The following is a 20,816-nucleotide window of genomic DNA, read 5'->3' as shown; positions in this document are numbered from 1 at the left end:
TGCTGATTTCACAAAAAGAGTGTTTCAAAGCTGCTGAATCAAAAGAAATATTCAACTCAGTGTGAGATGAACTCACACAACACAAAGAAGTTTCTCATCATGCTTCTGTCTAGTTATTATAGGAAGATATTTCTTTCTCCACCATAATCCTCAAAGCACTCCAAATGTCCACCTGCAGATTCTACAAAAATAGAGTTTCAAAAGTGCTCAATCAAAAGAAAGGTTCAACACTCTAAGATGGATGAACACATCAAAAAGAAGTTTTCCAGAAGACTTCTGTCTAGTTTTTATGTGAAGATGTTTCCTTTTCCACTATAGGCCTCAAAGTGCTCCAATTGTCCACTTGCAGATTCTACAAAAAGAGGGTTTCAAAACTGCTCAAAAAAAGAAAGGCTCAACCCTGTGAGATGAATGCACACATCACAAAGAATTTTGTCAGAATGCTTCTATCTGGTTTTAATGTGAAGATATTTCCTTTTCCACTATAGGCCTCAAATCACTCCAAAGGTCCACTTGCAGAATCTACAAAAAGAGTGTTTCAAAGCTGCTCAGTCAAAAGAAAGGTTCTACTCAGTGTGAGATGAATGCACACATCACAAAGAAGTTTCTCATAATGCTTCTGTCTAGTTATTATATGAAGATATTTGGTTACACGCTATAGGCCTCAAAGCGCTCCAAATGTCCACTTGCAGATTCTACAAAAAGAGTGTTCCAAAACTGCTCAATCGAAAGTAAGGTTCAACACTGTGAGATGGACACACTACAAAGATGTTTTTCAGTATGCTTCAGTCTAGTTTTTATGGGAAGATATTTCTTTTTCCACCATAGGCCTCAAAGCGCTCCAAATGCCCACTTACAGATTCTACAAAGAGAATTTTTCAAACCTCCTCAACCGGGGGGCAGAAGCCAAGCTGGCCGAGTAGGAACAGCTCTGGTCTACAGCTCCCAGCATGAGCAACGCAGAAGACGGTTGATTTCTGCATTTCCATCTGATCTACCGGGTTCATCTCACTAGGGAGTGCCAGACAGTGGGCACAGGTCAGTGGGTGCACACACCGTGCACGAGCCGAAGAAGGCTGAGGCATTGCCTCACTCGGGAAGTGCAAGGGGTCGGGGAGTTCTCTTTCCTAGTCAAAGAAATGGGTGACAGAGGGCACCTGGAAAATCGGGTCACTCCCACCCAAATACTGCGCTTTTCCGACGAGCTTAAAAGACAGCGCACCAGGAGATTAATATCCCGCACCTGGCTCAGAGGGTCCTACGCCCACAGAGTCTCACTGATTGCTAGCACAGCAGTCTGAGATCAAACTGCAAGGTGGCAGTGCGGCTTGGGAAGGGGTGATAACCATTGCCCAGGCTTGCTTAAGTAAACAAGGCAGCCGGGAAGCTCTGACAGGGTGGAGCCCCCCACAGCTCAAGGGGGCCTGCCTGCCCCTGTAGGCTCCACCTCTGGGGGCAGGGCACAGACAAACAAAAAGACAGCAGTAACATCTGCAGACTTAAATGTCCCTGTCTGACAGCTTTGAATAGAGCAGTAGTTCTCCCAGCATGCAGCTGGAGATCTGAGAAAGGGCAGACTGCCTCCTCAAATGGGTCCCTGACCCTTGACCCCCGAGCAGCCAAACTGGGAGGAACCCACCAGCAAGGGCAGACTGACACCTCACAATGCCGGCCACGTACTCCAACAGACCTGCAGCTGAGGGTCCTGTCTTTTAGAAGGAAAACTAACAGACCGAAAGGACATCCACACCAAAATCCCATCTGTACATCACCATCATCAAAGACCAAAAGTAGATAAAACCACAAAGATGGGGAAAAAACAGAGCAGAAAAACTGGAAACTCTAAAAAGGAGAGTACCTCTCCTCTTCCAAAGGAACGCAGTTCCTCACCAGCAACGGAACAAAGCTGGATGGAGAATGACTTTGACAAGCTGGGAGAAGAAGGCTTCAGATGATCAAATTATTCCGAGCTACGGGAGGATATTCAAACCAAAGGCAAAGAAGTTGAAAACTTTGAAAAAAATTTAGAAGAATGTATAACTAGAATAACCAATACAGAGAAGTGCTTAAAGGAGCTGAAGGAGCTGAAAACCAAGGCTCGAGAACTACATGAAGAATGCAGAAGCCTCAGGAGCTGATACGATCAAATGGAAGAAAGGGTATCAGCAATGGAAGATGAAATGAATGAAATGAAGTGAGAAGGGAGGTTTAGAGAAAAAAGAATAAAAAGAAACAAGCAAAGCCTCCAAGAAATGTGGGACTATGTGAAAAGACCAAATCTACATCTGATTGGTGTACCTGAAAGTGACGGGGAAAATGGAACCAAGTTGGAAAACACACTGCAGGATATTATCCAGGAGAACTTCCCCAATCTAGCAAGGCAGGCCAACATTCAGATTCAGGAAATACAGAGAACGCCACAAACATACACCTCGAGAAGAGCAACTCAAAGACACATAACTGTCAGATTCACCAAATTTGAAATGAAGGAAAAAATGTTAAGGGCAGCCAGAGAGAAAGGTCGTGTTACCATCAAAGGGAAACCCATCAGACTAACAGCGGATCTCTCGGCAGAAACCCTACAAGCCAGAAGAGAGTGGGGGCCAATATTCAACAATCTTAAAGAAAAGAATTTTCAACACAGAATTTCATATCCAGCCAAACTAAGCTTCATAAGTGAAGGAGAAATAAAATACTTTACAGACAAGCAAATGCTGAGAGATTTTGTCACCACCAGGCCTGCCTTAAAAGAGCTCCTGAAGGAAGCGCTAAACATGGAAAGGCACAACCGGTACCAGCCACTGCAAAATCATGCCGAAATGTAAAGACCTTCGAGACTAGGAAGAGACTGCATCAACTAACGAGCAAAATAACCAGCTAACATCACAATGACAGGATCAAATTCACACATAACAATATTATCTTTAAATGTAAATGGACTAAATGCTCCAGTTAAAAGACACAGACTGGCAAATTGGATAAAGACTCAAGACCCATCAGTGTACTGTATTCAGTAAACCCATCTCAATCCTAGGGTTTGCAATCCTAGTCTCTGATAAAACAGACTTTAAACCAAAAAAGATCAAAAGAGACAAAGAAGGCCATTACATAATGGTAAAGGGATTAATTCAACAAGAAGAGCTAACTATCCTAAATATGAATGCACCCAATACAGGAGCACCCAGATTCATAAAGCAAGTCCTGAGTAACCTACAAAGAGACTTAGACTCCCACACATTAATAATGGGAGAATTTAACACCCCACTGTCAACATTAGACAGATCAACGAGACAGAAACTCAACAAGGACAACCAGGATTTGAATTCATCTCTGCACCAAGTGAACCTAATAGACATCTACAGAACTCTCCACCACAAATCAATAGAATATACATTTTTTTCAGCACCACACCACACCTATTACAAAATTAACCACATACTTGGAAGTAAAGCTCTCCTCAATAAATGTAAAAGAACAGAAATTATAACAAACTGTCTCTCAGATTACAGTGCAATCAAGCTAGAACTCAGGATTAAGAATCTCACTCAAAACTGCTCAATTACGTGGAAACTGAACTACCTGCTCCTGAATGACTACTGGGTATATGACGGAATGAAGGCAGAAATAAAGATGTTCTTTGAAACCAACGAGAACCAAGACACAACATACCAGAATCTATGGGATGCATTCAAAGCAGTGTGTAGAGGGAAATTTATGGCACTAAATGCCCACAAGAGAAAGCAGGAAAGATCCAAAATTGACACCCTAACATCACAATTAAAAGAACTAGGAAAGCAAGAGCAAACACATTCAAAAGCTAGCAGAAGGCAAGAAATAACTATAATCAGAGCAGAGCTGAAGGAAATAGAGACAAAAAAATCCTTCGAAAAATAAATGAATCCAGAAGCTGGTTTTTTGAAAGGATCAACAAAATTGATAGACCACTAGCAAAATTAATAAAGAAAAAGAGAGAGAAGAATCAAATGGATGCAATAAAAAATGATAAACAGGATATCACCACCAATCCCACAGAAATACAAACTACAATCAGAGAATATTACAAACACCTCTACGCAAATAAACTAGAAAATCTAGAAGAAATGGATAAATTACTCGACACATACACACTCCTAAGACTAAACCAGGAAAAAGATGAATCTCTGAATAGACCAATAACAGCAGCTGAAATTGTGGCAATAATCAATAGCTTAGCAACCAAAAACAGTCCAGGACCAGATGGGTTCACAGCCGAATTCTACCAGAGGTAAAAGGAGGAGCTGGTACCACACCTTCTGAAACTATTCCAATCAATAGAAAAAGAGGGATTCCTCCCTAACTCATTTTATGAAGCCAGCATCATCCTGATACCAAAGCCGGGCAGAGACACAACCAAAAAAGAGAATTTTAGACCAATATCCTTGATGAACATTGATGCAAAAATCCTCAATAAAATACTGGCAAACAGAATCCAGCAGCACATCAAACAGCTTATCCACCAGCATCAAGTGGGCTTCATCCTTGGGATGCAAGCCTGGTTCAATATATGCAAGTCAATAAATGTAATCCAGCCTGTCAACAGAACCAAAGACAAAAACCACATGATTATCTCAATAGATGCAGAAAAGGCCTTTGACATATTTCAACAACCCTTCATGCTAAAAGCTCTCAATAAATTAGGTATTGATGGGACATATCTCAAAATAATAAGAGCTCTCTATGACAAACCCACAGCCAATATCATACTGAATGGGCAAAAACTGGAAGCATTCCCTTTGAAAACTGGCACAAGACAGGGATGCCCTCTCTCACCACTTCTATTCAACATAGTGTTGGAAGTTCTGGCCAGGGCAATTAGGCAGGAGAAGGAAATAAAGGGTATTCAATAAGGAAAAGAGGAAGTCAAATTGTCCCTGTTTGCAGATGACATGATTGTATATCTTGAAAACCCCATTGTCTCAGCCCAAAATCTCCTTAAGCAGATAAGCAACTTCAGCAACGTCTCAGGATACAAAATCAATGTACAAAAATCACAAGCATTCTTATACACCAATAACAGACAAACAGAGAGCCAAATCATGAGTGAACTCCCATTCACAATTGCTTCAAAGAGAATAAAATACCTAGGAATCCAACTTACAAGGGATGTGAAGGAACTCTTCAAGGAGAACTACAAGCCACTGCTCAAGGAAATAAAAGAGGATACAAACAAATAGAAGAACATTCTATGCTCATGGATAGGAAGAATCAATATCGTGAAAATGGCCATACTGTCCAAGGTAATTTACAGATTCAATGCCATCCCCATCAAGCTACCAATGACTTTCTTCACAGAATTGGAAAAAACTACTTTCAAGTTCATATGGAACCAAAAAGCAGTCCGCATCGCCAAGTCAATCCTAAGCCAAAAGAACAAAGCTGGAGGCATCACACTACCTGACTTCAAAATATACTACATGGCTACTGTAACCAAAACAGCATGGTACTGGTACCAAAACAGAGATATAGATCAATGGAACAGAACAGAGCCCTCAGAAATAATGCCACATATCTACAAGTATCTGATCTTTGACAAATCTGACAAAAACAAGCAATGGGGAAAGGATTCCCTATTTAATAAATGGTGCTGGGAAAACTGGCTACCATATGTAGAAAACTGAAACTGGATCCTTTCCTTACACCTTATACATAAATCAATTCAAGATGGATTAAAGACTTAAATGTTAGACCTAAAACCATAAAAACCCTAGAAGAAAACCTAGGCATTACCATTCAGGACATAGGCATGGGCAAGGACTTCACGTCTAAAACACCAAAAGCAAAGGCAACAAAAGCCAAAATTGACAAATGGAATCTAATTAAACTAAAGAGCTTCTGTACAGCAAAGGAAACTACCATCAGAGTGAACAGGCAACCTAAAAAATGGGAGAAAATTTTCACAACCTACTCATCTGACAAAGGGATAATATCCAGAATCTACAATGAACTCAAACAAATTTACAAGAAAAAAACAAACAAACCCATCAAAAAGTGGGCGAGGGACATGAAGAGACACTTCTCAAAAGAAGACATTTAAGCAGCCAAAAACACATGAAAAAATGCTCACCATCACTGGCCATCAGAGAAATGCAAATCAAAACCACAATGAGATACCATCTCACACCAGTTAGAATGGCAATCATTATAAAGTCGGGAAACAACAGGTGCTGGAGAGGATGTGGAGAAATAGGAACACTGTTGCACTGTTGGTGGGACTGTAAACTAGTTCAACCCTTGTGGAAGTCAGTGTGGCGATTCCTCAGGAATCTAGAACTAGAAATTCCATTCGACCTAGCCACCCCATCACTGGGTATATACCCAAAGGACTATAAATCATGCTGCTATAAAGACACATGCACACGTATGTTTATTGTGGCATTATTCACAACAGCAAAGACTTGGAACCAACCCAAATGTCCAACAATGATAGACTGGATTAGGAAAATGTGGCATATATACACCATGGAATACTATGCAGCCATAAAAAATGATGAGTTCATATCCTTTGTAGGGACATGGATGAAACTGGAAATCATCATTCTCAGTAAACTATCCCAAGAACAAAAAACCAAACACCGCATATTCTCACTCATAGGTGGGAATTGAACAATGAGAACACATGGACACAGAAAGGGTAACATCACATTTCGGGGACAGTGGTGGGATGGGGGGAGGGGAGAGGGATAGCATTGGGAGATACACCTAATGCTAGATGACGAGTTAGTAGGTGCAGTGCACCAGCATGGCACATGTATTCTTATGTAACTTATCTGCACGTTGCGCACATGTACCATAAAACCTAAAGTATAATAATAATAGTAATTAAAAAAAAAGGAAATGTCACACATATACACCACGGAATACTATGCAGACATGAAAAATGATGAGTTTATGTCCTTTGTGGGGACATGGATGAAATTGGAAATCATTATTCTCAGTCAGCTATCGCAAGAACAAAAAACCAAACACCACATATTCACACTTATAGGTGGGAATTTTAAATGAGAACACATGGACACAGGAAGGGAAACATCACACTCTGGGGACTGTTGTGGGGTCTGGGGAGGGGGGAGGGATATCATTGGGAGATACACCTAATGCTAGAATAGTTATTGGATGCAGCACACCAGCATGCCACATGTATACATATGTAACTAAACTGCCCATTGTGCACATGTACCCTAAAACCTAATGTATCATAATAATAAATAAAAAACGAGAAGTTTCTGAGAATGCTTCTGTCTAGTTTTTATGTGAAGATATTTCCATTTCCAGCACAGGCCTCAAAGGGCTGCAAATATCCACTTGCAGATTCTACAAATATAGTGTTTCAAAACTGCCCTATCGAAAGGAAGGTTCAACTCTGTGAGTTGAATGGACTCATCAAAAAGAATTTTCTGAGAATGCTTCTGTCTAGGTTTTATGTGAACATATTTCTTTTTCCTGCATAGGCCTCAAAGCACACCAAATATGCAATTGCAGTTTCTACAAAAAGAGTTTCAAATCTGCTCTATCAAAAGGAAGGTTCAACTCTGTGAGTTGAGTGCACACATCACAAATAAGTTTCTGAGAAAGCTTCTGTCTGGTTTTTATGTGAAGATATTTCCTTTTCCAGCATAGGCCTCAAAGGGCTCCAAATATACATTTTCCGATACTTCAAAAAGAATGTTTCAAAACTGCTCTATAAAAAGGAGGTTTAACTCTGTGAGTTGAATGCAGATATCACAAACAAGTTACTGAGAATGCTTCTGTCTGCTTTTTATGTGAAGATATTTCCTTTTCCTGTACAGGCCTCAAAACGCTCCAAATATCCAATGGCAGATTATAGAGAAAGAGTGATTCAAAACTGCTCTATCAAAAGGAAGGTCCAACTCTTTGAGTTGAATGTACACATCACAAAGAAGTTCCTGAGAATGCTTTTGTCTAGTTTTTATGTGAAGATATTTCCTTTTACAGCATAGCCTTCTAAGCGATCCAAATATCCACCAGCAGATTCTACAGAAAGAGCGTTTCAAAACTGCTCTATCAAAAGGCAGGTTCAACTTTGTGAGGTGGATGCACACATCACAAATAAGTTTCTCAGAATTCTTCTGTCTAGTTTTTATGTGAAAATATTTCCTTTTCCAGGATGGGCTTCAAAACTCCAAAAAAATCCACTGGCAGATTGTACAAACAGAACGATTCAAAACTGCACTATCAAAACAAAGGTTCAACTCTGTGGGTTAAATGCACACATTGCAAAAAAGTTTCTGAGAATGGTTCTGTTTAGTATTTATGTGAAGATTCTTCCTTTCCCAGCATAGGCATCAAAGCACTCTAAATATCCACTGGCAAATTCTACAAAAAGAGTGTTTCAAAACTGTACTATCAAAAAGAAGGTTCAACTCTGTGAGTTGAATGCACACATCACAAAGATGTTCCTGAGAATACTTCTGTCTAGTTTTAAGGTGAGGATATTTCCTGTTCCAGCATAGGCCTCAAAGTGCTCCAAATATCCACTTGCTGATTCTCCAAAAACAGTGTTTCAAAACTGGTCTACCAAAAGGAAGGTTCAACTCTGTGAGTTGAATGCACACATCACAACGTAGTTTCTAAGAATAATTCCGTCTAGGTTTTACGTGAAGATATATCCTTTTCCAGCATAGGCCTCAAAACGTTCAAATATCCTTTGGCACATTCTACAAAAAGAGTGATTCTAAACTGCGCTATCAAAAGGAAGGTTCAACTCTGTGTTTTAAATGCACACATCACAAAGAAGTTTCTGAGAATGCTTCTGTCTGGTTTTTATGTGAAGATAATTTCTTTTCCAGCATAGGCCTCAAAGCGCTCCAGATATATCCACTCGCAGATTCTACAAAAAGACTTTTTCAAAACTGCTCTATCAAAAGGAAGGTCCAACTCCGTCAGTTGAAAGCGCGAAACACAAAGAAGTTCCTGAGAATGCTTCTGTCTAGTTTTTATGTGAAGATATTTCCTTTTCCAGCATAGTCCTCAAAACGCACCAATTATCCTCTTGCAGATACCACAAAAAGAGTGTTACAAAACTGCTCTATCAAAAGGAAGGTTCAACCCTGTAAGCTGAATTCACATATCACCAAGAAGTTCCTGAGAATGCTTCTGTCTAGTTTTTATGAAACGATAATACCTTTTCCAGCATAGGCTTCAAATCACTCCAAATATCCTCTTGCAGATTCCACAAAAAGAGTTTTTCAAAACTTCTCTATTGAAAGCAAGGTTCAACTCTGTGAGTTGAAAGCACACATCACAAAGAAGTTTCTGAGAATGCTTCTGTCTACTTTTCATGCGCAGATACTTCCTTTTCCAGCATAGGCCTCAAAGGGCACCAACTATCTACTGGCAGATTTTACAAAAAGAGTGTTTCAAACTGCTCTATTGAAAGCAAGGTTCAACTCTGTGAGTTGAAAGCACACATAGCAAAGAAGTTTCCGAAAATGCTTCTGTCTAGTTTTTATGTGAAGATATTTCCTTTTCTGGTATAGGCCTCAAAGAGCTCCAAATATCCACTTGCACATTCTACAAAAAGAGTGTTTCAAAACTGCTCCATCGAAAGAAATGTTCAACTCAGTGAGTCGAATGCACACATCACAAAGAAGTTTCGGAGAATGCTTTTGTCTAGTTTTTATGTGAAGATATTTTCTTTCCCAGCATAGGCTTCAAAGCTTTCCAAATATCCAGTTGAATATTCTACAAAAAGAGTGTTACAAAACTGATCTATTGAAAGTAAGGTTCAACTCTGTGAGTTGCATGCACACATCACGAGAATTTCCTGATAATTCTTCTGTGTAGTTTTTAGGTGAAGATATTTCCTTTTCCTGCATAGTCCTCAAAGCACTCGAAATATCCACTTGCAGATCCTACAAAAAGTGGGTTTCAAAACAGCTCTATTTAAAGGAAGGCTCAAGTCTGTGAGTTGAATGCACACATCACAAAGATGCTTCTGATGATGCGTCTGTCTACTTTTTATGTGAAGGTATTTCCTTTTCCACCACAGACCTCAAAGCACTCCAAATATCCACTTGGAGATTCTAGAAAAAGAGTGTTTCAAAAGTGCTCTATCAAAAGAAAGGTTCAACTCTGTGAGCTGGACGCACACATCACAAAGAAGTTTCTGAGAATGCTACTGTATAGTTTTTATGTGAAGATATTTCCTTATCTAGCATAGGCGTCTAGGCCTTCCAAATACCCACTTGCAGATTCTACAAAGAGAGTGTTTCAAAACTGCTCTATCAAAAGGAAGATTGAAGTCTGTGTGCTGAATGCCCACATAACAAAGAAGTTTCTGAAAATGCTTCTGTCTGTTTTTTATGTGAAGGTAATTCCTTTTCCTGCCTAGGTCTCAAATCGCTGCAAATATCCCCTGGCAGTTTCTACAAAAAGAGTGATTCTAAACTGTCGTCTCAAAAGGAAGATTCAACTCTGTGCGTTAAATGCACACATCACAAAGAAGTTTCTGATTATGCTTCTGTCTAGTTTTTATGTGAAGATATTTCCTTTTCCAGCATAGGCCACAAAGCGCTCCAAATATCCACTTGCAGATTGTGAAAAAAGAGTGTTTCGAAAGTGCTGTATCAAAAGGAAGATTCAACTCTTTTATTTGAATGTGCATATCAGAAAGAAGTTTCTAAGAATGCTTCTATCTAATTTTTATATTAAGATATTTCGTTTTCCATCATAGGCCTCAAAGCGCTCCAAATGTCCACTTGCAGATTCTACAATAAGAGTGTTTCAAAACTGCTCTATCAAAACGAAGGTTAACCTCTGTGAATTGAGTGCACACTTCACAAAGAAGTTTCTGTGATTGTTTCTTTCTAGTTTTTATGTGAAAGTATTTCTTTTTCCAGCCTAGGCCAGAAAGCGGTCCAAATATGCACTTCCAAATTCTACAAAAAGTGTGCTTCAAAACTGCTCTATCAAAAGGAAGGTTCAATTCTGTGAGGTGAATGCACACATCACAAAGAAGTTTCTGAGAATGCTTCTGTCTAATTTTTATGTGAAGGTATTTCCTTTTCCAACATAGGCCTCAAAACTCCCCAAATATCCACTGGTAGATTCTACAAAAATAGTGTTTCAAAACTGCTCAATCAAAAGGAAGTTTCAACTCAGTGAGTTGAATGCAAACATCACAAAGAAGTTTCTGGGAATGCTTCTGTCTACTTTTCATGTGAATATATTTCTTTTTCCAGCATAGGCCTCAAAGCCCTCCAAATATCCACTGGCAGATGCTTCAAAAAGAGAGTTTCAAAACTCTTCTATCAAAAAGAAGGTTCAACATTGTAAGTTGAATGCACATATCATAAACTAGTTTCTGAGAATCCTTATGTCTAGTTTTTATTTGAAGATATTTCCTTTTCCAGCTAGGTCTCAAAGCGCTCCAAATTTACAATTGCAGAAACTTCAAAAAGAATTTTTCAATTCTCCTCTATGAAAAGGAAGATTCAATTCTGTGACTTGAATGCACATATCACAAAGTATTTGTTGAGAATCCTTCTGTCTAGTTTTTATGTGAACATATTTCCTTTTCCAGCATAGGCCTCAAAGCTCTCCAAATATCCACTTGCAGATTCTACAAAAAGAGTGTTTCAAAACTGCTCTATCAAAAGGAAGGTTCAACTCTGTCAGTTGAATGCACACATCACAAAGAAGTTTCTGAAAATGCTTCTGTCTGGTTTTGATTTGAAGATATTTCCTTTTCCAGCATAGGCCTCAAAGCGCCCCAAATATCTACTTGCAGATTCTACAAAAAGTGTGTTTCAAAACTGCTCTTTCGGAAATAAGTTTCAACTCTGTGAGGTGAAATCACACATCACAAAGAAGTTTCTGAGAACGCTTCTGTCTAGTTTTTATGTAAAGATATTTTCTTTTCCAGGATTGGCCTCAAATCACTCCAAATGTCCACTTGCAGATAGTGCAAAAACAGTGTTTAAAAACTTCTCTATGAAAAGGAAGGTTCAACTCTTTGGTTTGAATGTACACATCACAAAGAAGTTTCTGAGAATGCTTCTGTCTAATTTTCATGTGCAGATATTTCCATTTGTAGCAGAAGCCTCAAAGCGCTCCAAATGCCCACATTCAGATTCTTCAAAAAGAGTGTTTTTAAACAGTTCTATCAAAGGGAATATTCAACTCTTTGGGTTGAAAGTAGACATCACAAAGAAGTTTCTGAGAATGCTTCTTTCTAATTTTTAGGTGAAGATATTTCCTTTTTCACCATAGGCCTCAAAGCGCTCCAATTGTCAACTTGCAGATTCTACAAAAAGAGTATTTCAAAACTGCTCAACGAAAGAAAGTTTCAACTCTGTAAGTTGGATACACACATCACAAAGAAGTTTCACAGAATGCTTCTATCTAGTTTTTATGTGAAGATATTTCCTTTTCCACCATAGGCCTCAAAGCGTTCCAAATGTCCCCTTGCAGATTCTACAAAAAGAGTGTTTCTAAACTGCTCAATCAAAAGAAATGTTCAACTCTGAGAGATGAATGAACACATCACAGAGAATTTTCTCAGAATGATTCTGTCTAGTTTTTATGTGAAGATATTTCCTTTTCCACCATAGGCCTTGAAGCAGTCCAAATATCCATTTGCAGATTCTACAAAACGTGTGTTTCAAAGCTGTTCAATCAAAAGAAATTTTCAACTCTGTGAGATGAATGCACACATCACAAATAAGTTTCCCAGAATCCTTCTGTCTAGTTATTATGTGAAGATATTTCCTTTCCCACCATAGGCCACAAAACACTCCAAAAGTCCCCTTGCAAATACTACAAAAAGTTTATTTCAAAACTGCTCAATCAAAAGAAAGGTTCAACCCTGTAAGACGAATGCACAACTCACGAAGAAGTTTATCAGAATGCTTCTGTCTAGTTCTTAAGTGAAGATATCTCCTTTTCCACGATAGACCTCAAAGGGCTGCAAATGTCCACTTGCAGTTTCTACAAAAAGAGACTTTCCTAACTGCTCAATCAAAAGAAAGTTTCAACTCTTTGAGATGAATGCACACATCACAGAGAATTTTGTAAGAATGCTTCTGTCTAGTTTTCCTTTGAAGATATTTCTTTTACTGCCATAGGCCTCAAAGCACTCCAAATGTGCACTTTCAGATAGTACAAAAAGGGTGTTTCCAAACTGCTCAATCAAAATAAGTTTCAACTCTCTGAGATGAATGGGCATATCACAAAGAAATTTGTCAGAATGCTTCTGTCTAGTTTTTATGTGAAGATTTTTCCTTTTCCACCATAGGCCACAAAGCCTTCAAAATGTCAACTTGCAGATAGTATAAAAAGGTTGTTTGAAAACTGCTCAATCAGAAATAAGATTCAACTCTGTCAGATGAATGCATCTATCACAAAGTAGTTTGTCAGAATTCTTCTGACTTGTTTTTATATGAAGATATTTCGTTTTCCACCATTGGCGTCAAAGAACTCCAAATGTCCATATGCAGTTTCTACAAAAGGAGTGTTTCTAAACTGCTCAATCAAAAGAAATGTTCAACTCTGTGAGACGAATGGAAACATCAGAAAGAAGTTTCTCAAAAAACTTCTGTCTAGTTTTTATGTGGAAATATTTCCTTTTCCACCACAGGCCTCAAAGCTTTCCAAATGTCCGCTTGCAGATTCTACAAAAGGAGATTTTCAAAGCTGCTCAATATAAGAAAGTTTCAACTCTGTGAGATGAAAGCACAAATCACAAAGAAGTTTCTCAGAATGCTTCTGTTTAACTATTATGTGAAGGTATTTTGATTTCCACCTTAGGCCTCAAAGCATTCCAAATGTCCACTTGCAGATTCTACAAAAAGAGAGTTTCAAAACTGCTAAATCAAAAGTAAGCATCAACTGTGTGAGATGTATAAACATATCAAAAAGAAGTTTGTCAGAAAGCTTCTGTCTAGTTTTTATGTGAAGATATTTCCTCTTCCACCATAGGCTGCAAAGCGCTCCAAATGTCCACTTGCCGATTCTTCAAAAAGAGTGTTTCAAAACTGCTTAGAGAAAGGAAAGGTTCAACTCTGTGAGATGAATGCAGAAATCACAAATAATTTTCTCAGAAAGCTTCTGTCTAGTTTTTATGTGTACATATTTCCTCTTCCACCATAGGCTTCAAAGCCCTCCAAATGTACACTTGCAGTTTCTACAAAAAGAGTGTTTCAAAACCGCTCAATCAAAAGAAAGTTTCAACTCCTTGAGATGAATGCACACATCACAGAGAATTTTCTCAGAATGATTCTGTCCAGTTTTTATGTGAAGATATTTCCTTTTCCACAGTAGACCTCAAAGCGCTCCAAACGTCCACTTGCAGATTCTACAAAAAGAGTGTTTCAAAACTGTTCAGTTGAAAGTAAGGTTGAACTCTATGAGATGAATTCACATTTCACAGAGAATTCTGTCAGAATGCTTCTGTCCAGTTTTTATGTGAAGATATTTCCTTTTCCACCATAGGCCGCAAAGTTCTCTGAATGTCCACATGCAGATTCTTCAAAAAGAGTGTTTCTAAACTGCTCAATCAAAAGAAAAGTTCTACTCTGTGAGATGAATGAACATATCACAAAGAAGTTTCTCAGGATGCTTCTGTCTTGTTCTTAAGTGAAGATATCTCCTTTTCCACCATAGGCCACAAAGTGCTCCACATCTCCACTTGCAGATTCTGCAAAAACAGAGTTTCCAAACTACTCAATCAAAAGAAAGGTTCAACTCTGTGAGATGAATATACACATCACAAAGGAGTTTGTCAGAATGCTTCTTTCTAATTTTTAGGTGAAGATATTTCCTTTTCCACCATAGGCCGCAAAGCACTCCAATTGTCCACTTGCACATAGGATAAAAAGCTTGTTTGAAAACTGCCCAATCAGAATTAAGGTTCAACTCTGTGAGATGAATGCACATATCACAAAGAAGCTTGTCAGGATGTTTCTGACTAGTTTTTATTTGAAGCTATTTCCTTTACCACCATAGGCCTCAAAGGGCTCCAAATATCCATATGCAGATTCGACAAAAGGAGTGTTTCCAAACTGCTCAATCAAAAGAAATGTTCAACTCTGTGAGATGATTGAACACATCACAAAGAAGTTTCTCAGAAAACTTCTGTCTAGTTTTTATGTGAAAACATTTCCTTTTCCACCGTAGGCCTCAAATCGCCCAAAATGTCCCCTTGCAGATCCCATAAAAAGAGAGTTTCAAAGCTGCTTAATGAAAAGAAAGGTTCAAATCTGTGAGATGAACGCAGACATCACAAAGATAGTTTCTCAGAATGCTTCCATTTAGTTATTATGTGAAGATATTTTGATTTCCACCTTAGGCCTCAAAGCGCTCCAAATGTCCACTTGCAGATTCCAAAAAAAGAGTGTTTCAAAACTGCTCAATCAAAAGAGAGATTCAACTATGGGAGATGAATGCACACGTTACAAAATGTTTCTCAGAATGCTTCTGTCCTGTTCTTAAGTGAAGATATTTCCTTTTCCTCCACAGGCCTCAAATCGCCCCAAATGTCCCCTTGAAGATCCCGTAAAGAGTGTCTCAAAGCTGCTCAATCAAAAGAAAGGTTCAACTCTGTGAAATGAATACAGAAATCTCAAAGATAGTTTCTCAGAATGCTTCTGTCTAGTTATTATGTGAAGATATTTCGTTTTCCAACATAGGCCTCAAATCGCTCCAAATATCCACTTGAAGATTCAAGAAAAAGTGTGTTTCAAACCCGCTCATTGGAAAGTAAGGTTCAAATCTGTGAGATGAATGCACACCTCACAAAATAGATTGTCAGAATGTTTCTATCTAGTTTTTATCTGAAGGTATTTCCCTTTCCACCATAGCCCAAAAAGCGGTACAAATGTCCCATTGCAGATTCTCCAAAAGGAGTGCTTCAAAACAGCTCAATCAAAAGAAATGTTCAATTCTGAGAAATGAATGCACACATCACAAAGGAGTTTCTCAGAATGCTTCTGTCTAGTTTTTAATTCAAGATATTTCCTTTTCCACCTTACGCCTCAAAGCACTCCAAATGTCCACCTTCAGATTCTACAAAAAGAGTGTTTCCAAACTACTCAATCAAAAGAAATGTTCAACTCTGTGAGACGAATGCACACATCACAAAGAATTTTCTCAGAATGATTCCGTCTGGTTTTTAAATGAAGATATTTCCTTTTCCACCATAGGCCTCAAATCACTCCAAATTTCCAATTGCAGATAGTACAAAAAGGGTGTTTCAAAACTGCTCAATCAAAAGTAAATTTAAATTCTGTGAGATGAATGCACGTATCACAAAGAGGTTTGTCAGAATGCTTCTTTCTAGTTTTTATTTGATGATATTTCCTTTTCCACCATAGGCCTCAAAGCACTCCAAATGTCCACGTGTAGATTATACAAAAAGAGTGTTCCAAAGCTGCTCAATCCAAAGAAAGTTTCAACTCTGTGTGATGAATGCATACATCACGAAGAATTTTCTCAGAATGATTCTGCCTAGTTTGTATGTGAAGATATTTCATCTTCTACCATAGGCTTCAAAGTGCTCCAAATGTACACAAGCACATTCTAGAAAAAGTGTATTTCAAAACTGCTCAGTGAAAAGGTTCAAATCTGTGAGATTAATGCACATATCACAAAGAAGTTTCTCAGAAAGTTTCTGTATAGTTTTTTTTGTGAAGATATTTCTATTTGCACCATAGGCCTTAAGCGATCCAAATGTCCACTTTCAGATTTAAAAAAAGAGTGTTTCAAAGCTGCTCAATCAAAAGAAAGGTTCAACTCAGTGAGATGAATGCACACATCACAAAGAATTTTCTCAGAATGATTCTGTCTAGTTTTTATGTGAAGAAATTTCCTTTCACACCTTAGGCCTTAAACGTGCTAAATGTGCACTTGCAGATTCTACAAAAGGGTGATTCAAAACTGCTCAATCAAAAGAAATGTTCAAATCCGTGAGATGAATGCACACATCAAGAAGAAGTTTCTCTGAATGCTTCTTTCTAGTTCTTAAGTGGAGATATTTCCTTATTCACCATATGCCTCAAAGCACTCCAAATATCCACTTGCAGATTCTACAAAAAGTGTGTTTCCAAACGCCTCCATCTAAAAAGAGTTTCAACTCTGTGAGTTGAATGCACACATCACAAAGAAGTTCCGCAGAATGCTTCTATCTAGTTTCATGTGAAGATATTTCCTTTTCCACCATAGACCTCAAAGTACTCCAAATGTCCATTTGCAGATTCCACAAAAAGAGAGTTTCTAAAATGCTCATTGAAAATAAGGTTCAACTCTGGGAGATGAATGCACACAACACAAAGAAGTTTCTCAGAATGCTTTTGTGTAGCTATGATGTGAAGATATTTCATTTTCCACCATAGGCCTCAAAGTGCTCCAATTGATCACCTGCAGATTCTACAAAAAGTTTCTTTCAAAGCTGCTCAATCAAAAGAAAGTTTCAACTCTGTGAGATGAATGCACGCATCCCAAAGAAGTTTCTGAGAATGCTTCTGTCTAGTTTTTCTGTGAAGATATTTCTTTTTCCAGCATAGGCCTCAAAGCGCTCCAAATATCCACTTGCCGATACTACAAAAAGAGTGTTTCAAAATTGCTCTATTAAAAGGAACGTTCAACTCCGTGAGTTGAATGTGCACATCACAAAGAAGTTTCTGAGAATGCTTCTGTCTAGTTTTTATGTGAAGATATTTCCTTTTCCGCCATTGGACTCAAAGCCCTCCAAATATCCATTTGCAGATTCTACAAAAAGAGTGTTTCAGAACTGCTCTATCAAAAGAAAGGTTCAATTCTGTGAGATGAACGCACACATCACAAAGAAGTTTCTCAGAATGCTTCTGTCTAGTAGTTAAGGGTAGATATTTCCTTTTCCACCATAGACCTCAAAGCGCTCCAATTATCCACTTGCAGATTCTACAAAAAGAGTGTTTCAAAGTTGCTCAATCAAAAGAAAGTTTCAATTCTGTGAGATGAATGCACATATCACAAACAGGTTTTTCAGAATGCTTCTGTCTATCTATTATGTGAAGATATTTCGAGTTCCACCGTAGGCTTCAATGCGCTCCAAATTTCCAATTGCAGATTCTACAAAAAGAGAGTTGCAAACTGCTCAATTGAAATTAAGGTTCAATTCTGTGAGATGAATTCACACATCAAAAAGAAGATTCACAGAATGCTTCTGTCTAGTTTTATGTGAAGATATTTCCTTTCCCACCATAGGCCTCAAAGCGCTCCAAATGTCCACTTGCAGATTTTAAAAAGAGAGTGTTTCAAAACTGCTCAATCAAGAGAAAGGTACAACTCTGTGACATGAATGCACACATCACAAAGGATTTTCTCAGAGTGATTCTGTCTAATTTTCCGGTGAAGATATTTCCTTTTCATCATAGGCCTCAAAGCGCTACAAAAGTACACTTGAAGTTTCTACAAAAAGACTTTTTCTAAAATGCTCAATGAAAATAAACTTCAGCTACGGGATATGAATGCACATATCACAAATAAGTTTCTCAGAATGCTTTTGTCTATCTATTATGTGACGATATTTCTTTTTCCACCATAGGCCTTAAAGCGCTGCAATTGTCCACCTGCAGATTCTACAAAAAGTGTGTTTCAAAGCTGATCAATCGAAAGTAAGGTTCAACTTTGTGAGGTGAATGCACACATCACAAAGAAGTTTGTCAGAATGCTTCTGTCTAGTTTTTATTTGAAGGTATTTCCATTTCCACCATAGGCCGCAAAGCGTCCAAATGTCCACTTGCAGATTCTACAAAAAGAGTGTTTCAAAACTGCTCAATGAAAAGAAAGGTTCAATTCTGTGAGATGAATGCACACATCACAAAGAAGTTTGTCAGAAAGTTTCTGTATAGATTTTAGGTGAAGATATTTCCATTTCCACAATAGGCCTCGCAGTGCTTCAAATGTCCACTTGCAGATTTTACAACAAGAGTGTTTCAAAGCTGCTCTATCAAAAGAAAGTTTCAACTCTGTGAGATGAATGCGCACATCACAAAGAAGTTTCTCAGAATACTTCTGCCTAGTTATTGTGTGAAGATTTTTCGTTTTCCACCATAGATCTCAAAACGCTCCAGTTGTCCACTTGCAGATTCTACAAAAAGAGTCTTTCAAAGCTTCCCAATCGACACAAAGGTTCAACTCTGTGAGATGAATGCACACATCACAAAGGACTTTGTCAGAATGCTTCTGTCTAGCTTTTATTTGAAAATATTTCCTTTTCCACCATTGGCCTCAAATCGCTCCAAATGTCCAATTGCAGATTCTACAAAAAGAGTCGTTCAAAGCTGGTCAATCAAAAGAAAGTTTCATTTGTGTGAAATGAATGCACACATTTCAAAGAAGTATGTCTGAATTATTTTTTTTAGTTTTATGTGAAGATATTTCCTTTTCCACCATAGGCTCCAAAGCGCTCTAAATGTCCACTTTCAGATTCTACAAAAAGAGTGTTTCAAAGCTACTCAATCAAAAGAAAGGTTCAACTCTGTGAGGTGAATGCACACATCAGAATGAAGTTTGTGAGAATTCTTCTGTCTATTTTTTATGTGAAGATATTTCCTTTTCCAATATAGGCCTCAGAGCTCTCCAAACGTCCACTTGCAGATTCTACAAAAAGAGTATTTTAAAACTGCTCAAGGAAAAGTATGGTTCAACTTTGTGAGATGAATGCACACATTACAAAGTAGTTTGTCAGAATTCTTCTGTCTAGCTTTTATGTGAAGGTATTTCCTTTTTCACCATAGGCCTCAATGCACTCCAAATGTCCAATTGCAGATTCTACAAAAAGAGCGCTTCAAAGCTGCTCAGTCAAAAGAAAGGTTCAACTCCATAAGACGAATGCACACATTACAAAGAAGTTTATCAGAAGGTTTCTGCTAGTTTTTATGTGCAGATATTTCCTTTTCCACCATAGGCCGCAAAGTGCTCCAATTGTCCACTTGCAGATTCTACAAAAAGAGTGTTTCAAAGCTGCTCAATCAAAATATAGTTTCTGTGTGATGAAAGCACTCAAAACAAAGAAGTTTGTCAGAATGCTTCTGTCTGGTTTTTATGTGAAGATATTTTCTTTTCCAACATAGGGATCAAAGTGCTCCAAATGTCCACTTTCCGATTCTATAAAAAGTGTGTTTCAAAACTGCTCAATCTAAAGAAAGGATCACCTCTGTGAAATGAATACACACATCACAGAGAAGGTTTTCAAAATGCTTCTGTCTAGTTTTTATGTGAAGATATTTCCTTCTCCACCAAAGGCCTCAAATTTCTCCAAATATTTACTTGCAGATTCTACAAAAAGAGTGTTTCAAAACTGCTCTATCAATCGGAAGGTTCAAATCTTTGAGTTGAATGCACACGTCCAAAGAAGTTTCTCAGAATACTTCTGTTCAATTTTTATGTGAATATATTTCCTTTTCCAATATAGGCCTCAAAGTGCTCCACATGTCCACTTGCAGATACTACAAAAAGAGTGTTTCAAAACTGCTCTATCAAAAGGAAAGTTCAACTCTGTGAGCTGAATGCACACAACACAAAGAAGTTTGTCAGAATTGTTCTGTCTAGTTTTTATGTGGAGGTATTTCCTTTTCGACCATAGACCTCAAAGTACCCTAAATGTCCAGTAGCAGATTCTACAAAAAAGAGGGGTTCAAAGCTATTCAATCAAAATAAAGTTTCAAGTGTGTGAGATGAATGCACACATTTCAAACAAGTTTGTCGAATGCTTCTGTCTAGTTTTATGTGAAGATATTTCCTTTTCCACCATTGGCTCCAAAGCGCTCTAAACATCC

This window comes from Pongo pygmaeus, chromosome 19 (assembly GCF_028885625.2).
Source record: "Pongo pygmaeus isolate AG05252 chromosome 19, NHGRI_mPonPyg2-v2.0_pri, whole genome shotgun sequence".
Taxonomy (NCBI): domain Eukaryota; kingdom Metazoa; phylum Chordata; class Mammalia; order Primates; family Hominidae; genus Pongo; species Pongo pygmaeus.
This window is presented reverse-complemented; position numbering follows the sequence as displayed.